At 38.1% G+C, this 12,889-nt stretch overlaps 1 protein-coding gene across 1 annotated transcript in view; it reads right to left on the bottom strand.

Annotated features, from left to right (window-relative positions):
• LOC134659098 (neogenin) overlaps window positions 1–12,889 on the bottom strand; it is a 170,640-nt gene that overhangs the window by 144,567 nt on the left and 13,184 nt on the right. The gene's annotated exons all lie outside the window — the stretch shown is intronic.

The raw sequence follows: 12,889 nt of genomic DNA, 5'->3' as shown, positions 1-12,889 counted from the left end.
AGCAGATAAAAGACTTTCTTAAGAGCCAACAGGAGTGGTCATTTCTCCATACAAACGTACTCGACTGTTTCCTCCGTCGGTTTTGAAGCTAGAGCAATGATTTTTTCAACACAGATTAATATTGTAAATATCTGTGTCGGACCGTTTTGCTTTTTTTGATATTTTTGTTTTTTAAGGCGCTAGAGCCCTTCAAAAATGGCCAAAATGGCCTAATTGACTATGCCGCAATGAGAGGCGTGCTATTCAAAACTGACATCAATTAGTCAAAAAAGCAAAACGGTCCGACACAGATAATATCATAATCATTTAGATTTCCAAATTTGGTTACGATTGGTTAAGTTTTGGAGGAGGAAACAGTCGAGTACGAAACCTCGATTTTTGATATTTTTACGCAGGATTTTTCGCCTTGTCCTTATCGCACTAGTTTTAGGAGCCGCTTCCGTTAGCGAGACGGGTATATTTACCTAAAATATTTTAATCTTAGCTCCTGTTGGCTCTTAATCTTGTACGTGGTCTCAAGTTTACAAAAACTCATTAAATATGTATTATTTGACATTGACAACTATTTCTGTTTCATCTGAACTGTATGAAGGGTTCCTTGTTTCCTTTTGAGGTACAGAACCCCCATATTAACTCGCGTGTCTGTCTATCTCTCTCTCTGGTATCTGTCACAGCTGGGGTCCCGTTGTTTCCCATAAAGTTTTAAGTCATAATGTATTGTTTGTCATATTATCATTAGTCATAAAACTGAAACCGGTAACTTTTCAGGATTTTCGTTAGGTTATCTTATGTGACGCGTTTTGAACCAAATAAATTATGACTAACGAAAATGCGGGCAAACAATGCATTATGACTTAAAACTATTTCGGAAACAATAGAGACCCGTCACAGTTACTTTGTCATCGCGGCTTTTGTAGAAATTAAGACCTAAAATGTGATTGTTTTTGCCACAGCAAGTACGCAGACGGAGTCGCGGGCAGAAGCTATTTGTTATTAGCATAGAGGGTCCTTTAACGTGCGTGATATATCGGCTCGTTGAGCGGGACACCTGCTAACCGCTCCAGGTGGTAAAGGGGGAATACAGTTAAATTCAGGTCTATTAGACTGCATGCTAAACAGGGGGTCCTTTATTATACCAACGAGAATTTGCAATAGAGGCGGATTGTCAAAGTAAATTATGCACAAATTATGTAGCCACAGTAAATTCACTGCCATCTTTTGACAAAAGATAAACTGTTAGAACGCCAGTTGACTTTGACCCTTATTCTTTCACTGATATGTGTTCATTTGTTTAATATTGAAATTCTACCCGGGAGTAGGCCAAAGGTATGGTGCAAAATTTTGGAGCGATGGCGCCATAACCTTTGGCCTACACTCGTACTGTACTGGGGCTACATACTCATAATTTACCATGACAGTTAACTCTCTATTCTCTTTGATTATACTCGTACCTAATACCCTCCCTTCCCTATTACCAAGCAGGAGTTCTTCTAAGATTATAAGTTTCTTTGACGACCGGTCTGGCCTAGTGGGTGAAGCCCTGCCTGTGAAGCCGCGGTCCTGGGTTCGAATCCCAGTAAGGGCATTTATTTGTGTGTTGAGCACAGATATTTGTTCCTGAGTCATGGTTGTTTTCTATGTATTTAAGTATTTGTATATTACTTATATCGTTGTCTGAGTACCCACAACACAAGCTTTCTTGAGCTTACCGTGGGGCTTAGTCAATTTGTGTAATAATGTCCTATAATATTTATTTATTTATTTATTCTATGTCATCATAACGTCATTTCATAGTATAGCTGTGGAAGGATGAAAGTTTCTGGAGAAATGGTTTAGCGTAAAGCAATGGCGGGAAGAATCGGCAGGGATTAATCCCTTATTAATCCGAACGATTCCTCGGAGAACTCCCCGTTATACATGCGACAGGTTAGATAATGCGAGGCTACATCTCTACATTCTACATTGGCTAGGCACCCAAGTCAAGTCGATTTGGGTGCCTAGCCAAGGTGACAATCGTTTGCGCTACGACAGCCAAACGCTTTGTGTCTCTCTATAACTCTTCTATATTAATGCGACAGTGGCAGTTGAGTTTTGTTTGCTACGAAGCGTAAACGAGTGGCATGTTGGCTACGCACCCCGAAATAAACGTACAAATATTTTCATATCCACTGCTGTTATCGTCTTATCTTGGACTACACAAATGCTACAATGCAAACACAGTGGCTTATCCTTGAGTTAGGACAGAGAGCACAGAATATGGCATGGAATTTTAAATCGACTCATTTCATTTTAAATCCGAGAGCGTGGGTGCTCTACTTTTGAGAAATACGTGGGTTCATAATTAATCTTGAAGAAAGTATTTTCCTTTAGTTTTTTTTTAAGAAATAATATTTTTGTTAGTCTCATGGCGAATAAATGGTTTTATCAAAACCTGCTACTTAATACATGACTTCGATTCGTGTACTTGTATGGAATGTAGTTTGTCAGTACCTGAAACAATATAATACATAGTTAATACAAATATTGGCAGTTATTCGTCGCATTGCACAATGAAAAAAAAAACATCACAATGTTAAGAATGAAAGGAAAAGCGAAAAATTCACTGTCGGGCGAGAATTCGCGTTTTTTGGGCGTTTTCTAAAATAAATATTGAAAACCCGATTCTCACAGATCCTGGTGTTTTTGGGTTCTTTCAACTCAAAATCACTAGCATATTCAATCCTGATGATAAAAAACTTGTCCCAAAAAATTGTATGAAAATTGTACATTCCACTACGTCACGTCCATACAAGTGAAAAAATTTCTCATAATAAAACGTGACGTAATGGAATGGATATTTTGGGACATCTTTTTTTAATGGAAGGATGGAGAATGCTGTCGATTCTGAGTAGAATGAGCCCAAGAATGTCCAGATTTGAAAGAATCAGGTTTAGATATTTATTTTAGAAAACGCCCTTTTACCTTCCCTCCATTTCTAAATTGTGACATTGTTAGCCTTAGTTAGTAGGCGTCTCTTCTTAATACTGAAATTGAATTACAAATGCGTGGTTGGAGTTTAAATTCCATGACTTAGTTACGGCATGGCTTTAATATGTACAGTCAGCTCTCTCTTCTTCCTCGCGTTATCCCGGCATTTTGCCACGGCTCATGGGAGCCTGGGGTCCGCTTGACAACTAATCCCAAGAATTGACGTAGGCACTAGTTTTTACGAAAGCGACTGCCATCTGACCTTCCAACCCAGAGGGGAAACTAGGCCTTATTGGGATTAGTCCGGTTTCCTCACGATTAGGGTTTGCAATCCGGATCCGAAATGTATGCAATTATCCGGATCTGGATCCGGATCCGCGGATCTTCCCATACATTTCGGATCCGTCGTGCAAACCCTACTCACGATGTTTTCCTTCACCGAAAAGCAACTGGTAAATATCAAATTATATTTCGTACATAAGTTCCGAAAAACTCATTGGTACGAGCCGGGGTTTGAACCCGCGACCTCCGGATTGAAAGTCGCACACTCTTACCGCTAGGCCACCAGCGCTTATAGTATGTACAGTCAGCTGCAGAGATATCATTTGTTCAATACGTTCCGGCTGGAAGGGGAGATCCGAAACGCTACGGTATGCGTGTAGCGTCCAATAGAGAAGAAAGAATACTGAAAAATAAAGACAGACCCACAACTTGCAGTACCTATGGTGTACTTTGAAAAAGGAGTGTACAATATGCCAATCGCTTTTACGCTTGGTAGCGATCGAAACGCAACTTTCACTGTTGCACTAATATGGAAGAGTCATAGAGAGACAAAGCGTTTCGTTGTCGAAACGATAGCTATCACTTTGTCTGGGCCGGCTGGTTTTTAAAGCATGTTTCAGCCCTGGAGTTGCACGCGTCCATAAGCACGGTAACGGCTTACCATTACGGGGGTCGCATGCTTGTTTGCCACTATGGTATTAAAAGTACATTTCCGTATCAAAACGCTACGGTATGCGTGTAGCGTCCAGAAGTATAGAGTCGGCATTTCTCAATCTACCCGCAAACCGTAAACAATTCTCGGGTTATTATTGCGAGGCGCGTGACCGGGGTACCAATGGGACTGTGCCCGGGACATCGGCTCTATGATAAATATAATAATAGAAAAGTGGGGAGTTTAAAGGCAGATCAATAGAGTAGAATGTAGATCACATTTTACCTGCATTTTACAAGATAATTTTGAATTGAACACCTCGCCCGCTTAGAACTTACAATTTCAGCAGCAGAAGTTGTAAGTTCTAAGCGGGCGAGGTGTTCAAAATGATCTTGACCCGATTTTATTAGCGAATAAGAGCGTGTCAAGGTAATTTTGAACACCTCGCCCGCTTAGCAACTGCTGCTGCTTACTGTACATTATGGTCAGAAAGCTCATAGACGGAGCTCTTTGAGCTCTTTGTACAGTCGCCATCATAATTGTTTGTAGGTGGATACTGGATAGAATTCATTTTTAGTTTAAGGTGGCCGGTTGCTGACAGTGACAGGTGGCCGGTTACTGACGAATTACCCTATATGTAATAACCAGTGTAATAACTACTTACTAATTTACTATTCATAAATACTTGTTGCTAGGCCTACATGAATAAAGTATATTTTGAATTTGAGTTTGATAGTTAGTAAGAAACAAAACAAATTTAGAACAAGCAGATGAGTTAATTCTACGTTTTATAAACGAGTAGATTGACTAGGCTTAAATGTAAGGGACTTTTGACATTTAAAGAAGATATATCATGATTTATTTCGACGTAAAGATAAAGATAGTTTACTATTCCAGTAGCAAGCTTTTAGTAGTAGCTTTTACCGAGGCAACGGCAACAAAATATAAAGTCGAACATCACACAATTTTGCGAAACTTATCAGAACTGAACCCTTGAGCGCACGAGCGAGCAGAGAGTAATCTCGGTCTCCTCATTGATATGAGGTGAGTGAGAAATAGCGGCGGCGACAGGGGACTGACCGGCTATATATCAACGTGACACTTCTACTTCACAATATTCAGTAGGTACATATACCTACATTACCTACTTACACTTATACCGTACATTGACATTAACTTTATTAGACCTACTTAGTAGTACAGTCATCTGCAATAATATGTTACTTTTCGAAAGCCGCAAAAATATGTGACCCGCTCTTATGTTATGTTATGGCTCTACAAATAAGATCGAGTCAGATATTTTTGCGGCCTTTGTTGTATATCATATTATTGCAGGTGAGTTCAGGTGACTGCATATACCTGGGTGCCTAGCCAAGATGCGAATCATTTAAACACAGAAGCGATTTAGATGAAATTTGGTATGGAGTATGGAGATAGTTTGAGGCCCATAGTTTTTACCAGTGATTCAGAAAAAGTCAACGGGCAGAACCTAATATTTAAATATTTTATAATTCAGCTAATTCAATACGTATTGCTAATACAAGCCGCGTAATTTTAGTTTAGAGATATAATAATAACGTATTAGTTCGGGCAATTATGTCAGCCATATTTTATAACAAATTACAGTAGTTTTGGGTTTCATTTGCATTCGTATTTACGATGAATGTTTATTTAGTACTAAACCCATTCTACGTGTTTCCCGATTGTTGAGTTATCTCTTGCTAATACTAGCTATTTTCAATGTTTTCCTACGTTTTTGGCACTTATGCTATCGTATTTTAACACATATTTTTATTCGAATTACGCGTGATAGGTAAGGTAACTGACTGATTGTACTTTTTAACATTTTCCTAAACTTACACCATGCATATTCAAAGACATGGCAACCAGTGTTGTGAATAACGCTTATTTTTAGGCTTAAAGACTCGATCCCTCACGACTGAAGCCTTGACTATATTTGAGAATTGTAATTTATTTATTTTACGCGTATGGATGTAAGAAATCGTCTTTGCCGCCTTTGAGGCGTTAAGCCTCGAGAGTCTTAAGGGTTCGAGTATTTAAGAGTACCCAAGCCTCGAAATGAGCGTTATTCACAACACTAATGGCAACACTATTTTTTACTGATTATCGGGGAACTTTACAGTGGTACGGAAAAACGATAATATTTTTGTAAAAATACGTAAGAAGTCCAACTACTGTCTACGAAAAGTTGTGACAATAATTAAATCTGTTCTTCAACATTTCTATTTGTCCAAAAAATATTTTGTGCCTCGCTTTTCTTTTTACACATATTTACCTAAGTGTGAGCGAGAGCTTTAATAATGCAATACATTGATTTTAGGGCAGAAAAATATGGGCACAAGCGATAATGGCCGGCCTGTTAATTACTAATTACAGAGGTTTTGGGCTTCATTAGCATTTCCACCATGAATATTCATTAGATCGGCTTAAGGTACAGGTATATTAATGTTAGTTTTTAATAGATTTTATATCTTATCGCCAAAAAAATAAAGTCCTTATTTAAAACACACCGTTCAATTGAATGACGATTGTAATGATAACTTTATGATTATTACAATAAGGTAGACAATCGAATGTATAAAAATATGTCAAGTACGAACTATAGATTGAATTTTATGTGTTTGTAGAAATTGAGCTTTCTCTAAGATTTTTTGATGTTTGCTGATGTTTTTAACGCCTTTGTTTTTCATTTAAAAAGAAAAGCATTTAGTAAAACTATAGTTACTAATAGTCTCTCACTAAGGGCCACTTGCACCATTCACTAACCCGGGGTTAACCGATTAAACCTGGAGTTACCATGGGTACCAGGACAATATGAGCCTGGGTTAACGGTTTAACCGCTTAAGCCCGGGTTAGTGAGATGGTGCAAGTGGCGCTTAGACAATTATGACAACATCAAAGTGGGTTAAAAGAACAAGAGTAATTTTTACTATGGGGTCAACCCTAAAAACGCAAAAAAAAGCTGTTTCATAGTTTCATACATTTCGGTGAATCAAATGTCGATGTACTCTCTGGTTTCATGATTTCGGTGTTGACCCCATGATAAAAGTATCAAACTTTGTCTAAGACAAGTTATCTGACAGTTAGTGTCAATAAAGGGAGCCCTCGAAACTATAGTTTGTCAAAGGACCGTCTCATTTCAAACATAGACAGAGAGAATCATACTATCTTTGTCTTACACTGTACTAGTGTAAGACCCAAAAGAAAAGGATGAGTATAGTTTTCCTGGTTCTTACTGGCTGTCAAATTGGTTTGACCAACTATTATTTTTCGCCTATCTATAGTCAAAGACACAAGAATGTCGTGAATATAGACAAAGAGCTATCAACACAAAACAGCCCATTGTTTCAGCGATAGGTACTGAGGTACTTCCGCGCAGGTGTTATCTGATGACTATAGGTGTCAGGACACCTGACTAAGCAAAACCTAAGCTTAGCCAATGACAACAGTTCTTAGAAAATCTCAATTCAAACTTGATAATGCATTATAATGCATAGAAATGACGCGAGTTTTGGTTGATATGTCAATGACGCATACGCATAGAAGGTAAGGATCCTATAGAAGTGGTATACGCGTGCCTCCGTGAGGGACAAAACATACGCAATGCGACACTATGATTGGTCGAATTTATTTGTTGCCCACCATAATCTATACTAATTTACGGTAGGGAATAAAAAAAAAGTGAGACTGTGACAAGGACAAACAATAATAGCGCTTTCGCTGCTACTCCTACTGAAAGATACATAAGACTATCCCGTTCGGTCATTTCCCCCACCCCTCATGCCCGATCCAGTTAAAATACTAGTACAACAAACATACCACGAGTGAGAAAGAGGTAGACTACAAATTAAAGAAATGTGAGCATTTAAATGTGAAAAACGAATGATTAGCGGACCGAAAAAATGGAAAGCTGTCATATCAAGATATATTATTATTGCACAAGTTTTTTTGTAGAGCCATAAATTAAAATAGTGTTATATATTTTTTCGAGGTTCGTTGATCGTTGTGGATGTTAAAGACGAGTTTTTTACATTTAAAACTTGGTATATTTAATGGGGTTGCTTATATTTTTCCGTAACAAATATACCTACTCAGGTATTCTAATCTTCCGAACTTAGTCCAACAAGTAGCTAGGTCACTCAGAAAGCCTTTACAGGTCGTAAACAGGTCTAAAGTGCACATTGTCTAGACAATGAACACATCTATAATTCACAGGCAATCTAGCCTGAAACCTGAGCTTGCTTTTCTAAGCCTGTGGTTGAAGGTTGCTGGGGGTAATTTTGCAAACTTGTCGGACTATTGTTTGTGACCTGGGATTGTATGTATTCAGTGGTAATCAATTCAAAAACCGAATAGATGCTATCGTGACTTTACTAACTCACGTATTTTTAAACATTCTAGTCGTGTACTCTTACGTACCGTAAAATGGGGTGAGTAGGGTTTGCGGGGAGAGTTGGGTTATGAATGGGGAGAGAAGGGATGAGAGGGGGTGAGATGGATTTTTAAGGCTACTGCTACAAAAATAATGTATTCCAATTTAAAATGGAGCAATAGTAATACTCATAATAAAAAAAATCGATCCAACAATCTTCCAAAATCACCTTTGTATGAAAACCCAACTCACCCCAAATACGAGGGACTACGGGGTGAGGTGGGTTTTCCTGTTTATCGTCGAAGTAATGAAATGGAACTACCCAAAATAGAATAAAAACTAAAATACAAACGTCTGGAACACTTATTATACAGTTTGCATATGTAAAAATAAAATGTTATCGAGGTTTGAATGTCAGTTTTGCGCCTACTCACACCATTTTACGGTAGTGTTTGAAAATGGAGACCTAGATTCTCCGACACATGTCGCGCGAGTGACTAAAAATATACGTGAATTCAAATGGAATTCAACCGTAAAATTAGCTTTATTCAAAAACCCTCAGACGAGTTGCTCAATCAAGTTACAGTGATATATTTGACTTTATATTGACTTGGTTTTCTCAAGTTTTAGGTAATACATCAAATACATGCGACTAACTATCGATAAAGGTCCAAAAGCCAAATAAAACCGAAAGTCTCCGGACCCAATACATTTTAATCACGAAACTTGGTCCAAAAAGGTCGTTTGAAGCGCAATCTCGGGCAGGTTTGTAAGTTCGTAAGTCCACAGCCTAAACTAACGGATACTTTCGGAACTTTTAAAGCCGGGCTCGATGAGGACGAACTACTATCATGTTTGGGATTGATACTGACTTACTTGATTGAAATATATTTACTAAGGATGACATAGCGAAAAATACGGCGACAAATCAAATTTTGGATATTTTTTCTCACTTAAGGGGCCCACTGATTAACAGTCCGCCGAACGATATCGGCCTGTCAGTTAGAACAAAATGTTTACAGTTCCGAACAACTGACAAGCCGATATCGTGCGGCGGACTGGTAATCAGTGGGCCCTTTTACACATCTTTAACAAAATAATCGAATATAAATTATTGTTGTGCGACATACTAACATTGAATAATTTTACGGTTTAGTTGACTTACTTGTTTTTAGTCACTCGCACATGTTTCGGACAAACTAACAGTCGGAGTCGGACTCGCCCATGAAGGGTTCCGTATTAAGGCGATATATGACGTATTAAAAAAAACTACTTACTAGATCTCGTTCAAACCAATTTTCGGTGGAAGTTTACATGGTAATGTACATCATATATTTTTTTTTAGTTTTATCATTCTCTTATTTTAGAAGTTACAGGGGGGGGGGACACACATTTTACCACTTTGGAAGTGTCTCTCGCGCAAACTATTCAGTTTAGAAAAAGCGGCTAAGGGCGAGTCGGACTCGCCCATGAAGGGTTCCGTATTTAGGCGATTTATGACGTATTAAAAAAAAACTACTTACTAGATCTCGTTCAAACCAATTTTCGGTGGAAGTTTACACGGTAATGTACATCATATATTTTTTTTAGTTTTATCATTCTGTTATTTTAGAAGTTACAGGGGGGGGGACACATTTTACCACTTTGGAAGTGTCTCTCGCGCAAACTATTCAGTTTAGAAAAAAATGATATTAGAAACCTCAATATCATTTTTGAAGACCTACCCCACACGTATAGGTTTGATGAAAAAAAAATTTTTGTGTTTCAGTTCTAAGTATAGGGAACCCCAAAAATTTATTGTTTTTTTTTTCTATTTTTGTGTGAAAATCTTAATGCGGTTCACAGAATACATCTACTTACCAAGTTTCAACAGTATAGTTCTTATAGTTTCGGAGAAAAGTGACTGTGACATACACGGACAGACGGACAGACAGACAGACAGACATGACGAATCTATAAGGGTTCCGTTTTTTGCCATTTGGCTACGGAACCCTAAAAAATGATATTAGAAACCTCAATATCATTTTTGAAGACCTATCCATAGATACCCCACACGTATGGGTTTGATGAAAAAAAAATTTTTGAGTTTCAGTTCTAAGTATGGGGAACCCCCAAAATTTATTGTTTTTTTTTCTATTTTTGTGTGAAAATCTTAATGCGGTTCACAGAATACATCTACTTACCAAGTTTCAACAGTATAGTTCTTATAGTTTCGGAGAAAAGTGGCTGTGACATACGGACGGACAGACAGACAGACAGACATGACGAATCTATAAGGGTTCCGTTTTTTGCCATTTGGCTACGGAACCCTAAAAAACACAATTCTCCTTTATAAATTTGATCCACAAGTGCAAATATTTTGGTGATTGATTCAAAGTTCAAACTACTGTATGTCCTTCCCCGGGTCTGAAGCTATCTCTATGCCAAGTCCCATTTGGTTAAGCGGTTTAAGCGTGATGAGGTAACACCGATAGACAGAGTTACAATCATATTAAATAGGGATTTCCTCATACTGACCAAGATAACTAACTGTATAATTTATCTTTAGGGGTCAAAGTTCATTATGGATATAGTTCGAGATATCCTTACATGACAGTTCATCCCATATGCGTAGGATTATATTCATGAACCAGTAAGCATACTTAATACAGTGGATCACATAAAAAGCTATGGGCAGGAATAATCGCGCACATGTGTACAGATTACTTGCATAGTTCGCAAGTCCTATTTTTTGTGTAAGTAGTCAAATATTTCATTACGGTTATGCAAACATTTCTTTCAGTCAGGCAGAGATGAGAGGAGACACGCGGGAGCCAACCAATACCATTGGTTGTAATCCACATTTCTTCTCTGCTACTGCTATTGGTTGATTCCCGCACGTCTGCTCTCATCTCTGCTAATCTCCACCTCAGTGGAAAGGCAGCCTAACGGCTCTTCTGTGAGGTTCGGTTTCAGTCGACTACTAACTAGAGCAAAACAGCATCTTTGGTTTCGATCAGACACTAAAAAATTTACTAAGACTGGTAGAGAATGCCTTGTAGCATTAAGTCCGCCTTTTGTACGTTTGTATTTTCTTTTGTACAATACAGATTAAATAAATAAATAGTAAACGGGAGTCAAATATGTCCATAATATTGAACTTTATGCGGAGTCTGTTAAATATTAGTCTGTGACGTACTACCGCACACTCAGCATTTACTCGTAGAATCCACAGCTCAAAAGATCATGGCTCTTATTATTAAGGGAATAAAAGTTAATTTTCTCTACTTAAGTCATAATGATATTTTGTATGTAGCTGACTATACGAAGGCGATTTGGCCGTCTGCCATGCCAATGGGGTAAACGTCCAAAATGATCTGCACAGACCATTCCCTTAATGTGTGCAGATTTTTCTGAGCACTTCTTTCGTTTGGCTACTACAACTATGGTCCACATGTTCAATACCTACGTAATTAAGCCCTATCTTAAAGGCCGGCAACGCACTTACGACCCCTCTCGTGTTACAGTTGTCCATGGGCGACGGTAATTGCTTACCATTCAGGCAATTCGTCGATTTGTCTGCCTCCTATACCATAAAAAACCGTCCAAGTGCGAGTCGGACTCGCCCACCGAGGGTTCCGTACTTTATAACATTTGACGTTATAGCGGCAACAGAAATACATCGTCTGTGAAAATTTCAACTGTCTAGCTATGACGGTTCATGAGATACATCAGCCTGGTGATAGACAGGCAGACGAACAGCGGGGTCTTAGTAATAGGGTCCCGTTTTTACCCTTTGGGAGGGAACCCTAAAAAAGAATGATAGGTTAGGTTTAGGTACAGTCGAAGTCAAAGATATGTTTACACTTTTGCACCTTACTCCTTAGAGTCCTTAGCAATAAGGCGAAAAATGTAAACATATCTTTGACGTCGACTCTACATAGTTAAGTTTGAGCATAATAACATGATTAGCTAAGCAGGCAAGTATGCGATGCTGCGAGACCGGTTTGACATGCGTATTGCACTTTCCAAGTTTCGACGCCCAAGGTTCAACTTCAAACTGTTCCAACTATACCCATATAACTGCATAAGTATATGTATGTTGCATTACGCATGATAGGGTATTTGACTGTATTTAAAATAAAATATTTTACACGATACATGAAATAAAGCATCAGAAGATTAATAAGAAACACGTAGTCAGCAGTTATTTTAGAGACAATTTCTATTTTAAAACCCGTATAAAACTATAAAGAGTAGGTAATTTGATTGTGACGTCACATGCTAGTGTTTCATACAAATTTCATAGTAGCAAAATCGTTTTGACAGTTCGAAAAAAGAAACTGATTTCACTAGTAGTCAAATACCCTATTGGCCCTGTGTCGACTTCATATATATGTATACTTTTTTTCACATTAATCCATATACTTAGATGAATATAAATAATAATTGTTGCTTGTTTATTAATTCGGACCGAGTCACGCGTCACAAAGCTGAATTAGGTTCTGAGGCTCCATGTCTGAAGGACTAAGGGTCAACTGTGTCCCTCGGGTACATTTATTTACATACATATGTATATCTGTCAGTTACTCTAAGGTTGGCTGAAAAATATCATT

This window comes from Cydia amplana, chromosome 24 (genome assembly GCF_948474715.1).
Source record: "Cydia amplana chromosome 24, ilCydAmpl1.1, whole genome shotgun sequence".
In the NCBI taxonomy this organism is placed as follows: domain Eukaryota; kingdom Metazoa; phylum Arthropoda; class Insecta; order Lepidoptera; family Tortricidae; genus Cydia; species Cydia amplana.
Note: the sequence above shows the minus strand (reverse complement) of the source record. Positions and strands in the feature narration are given on the sequence as shown.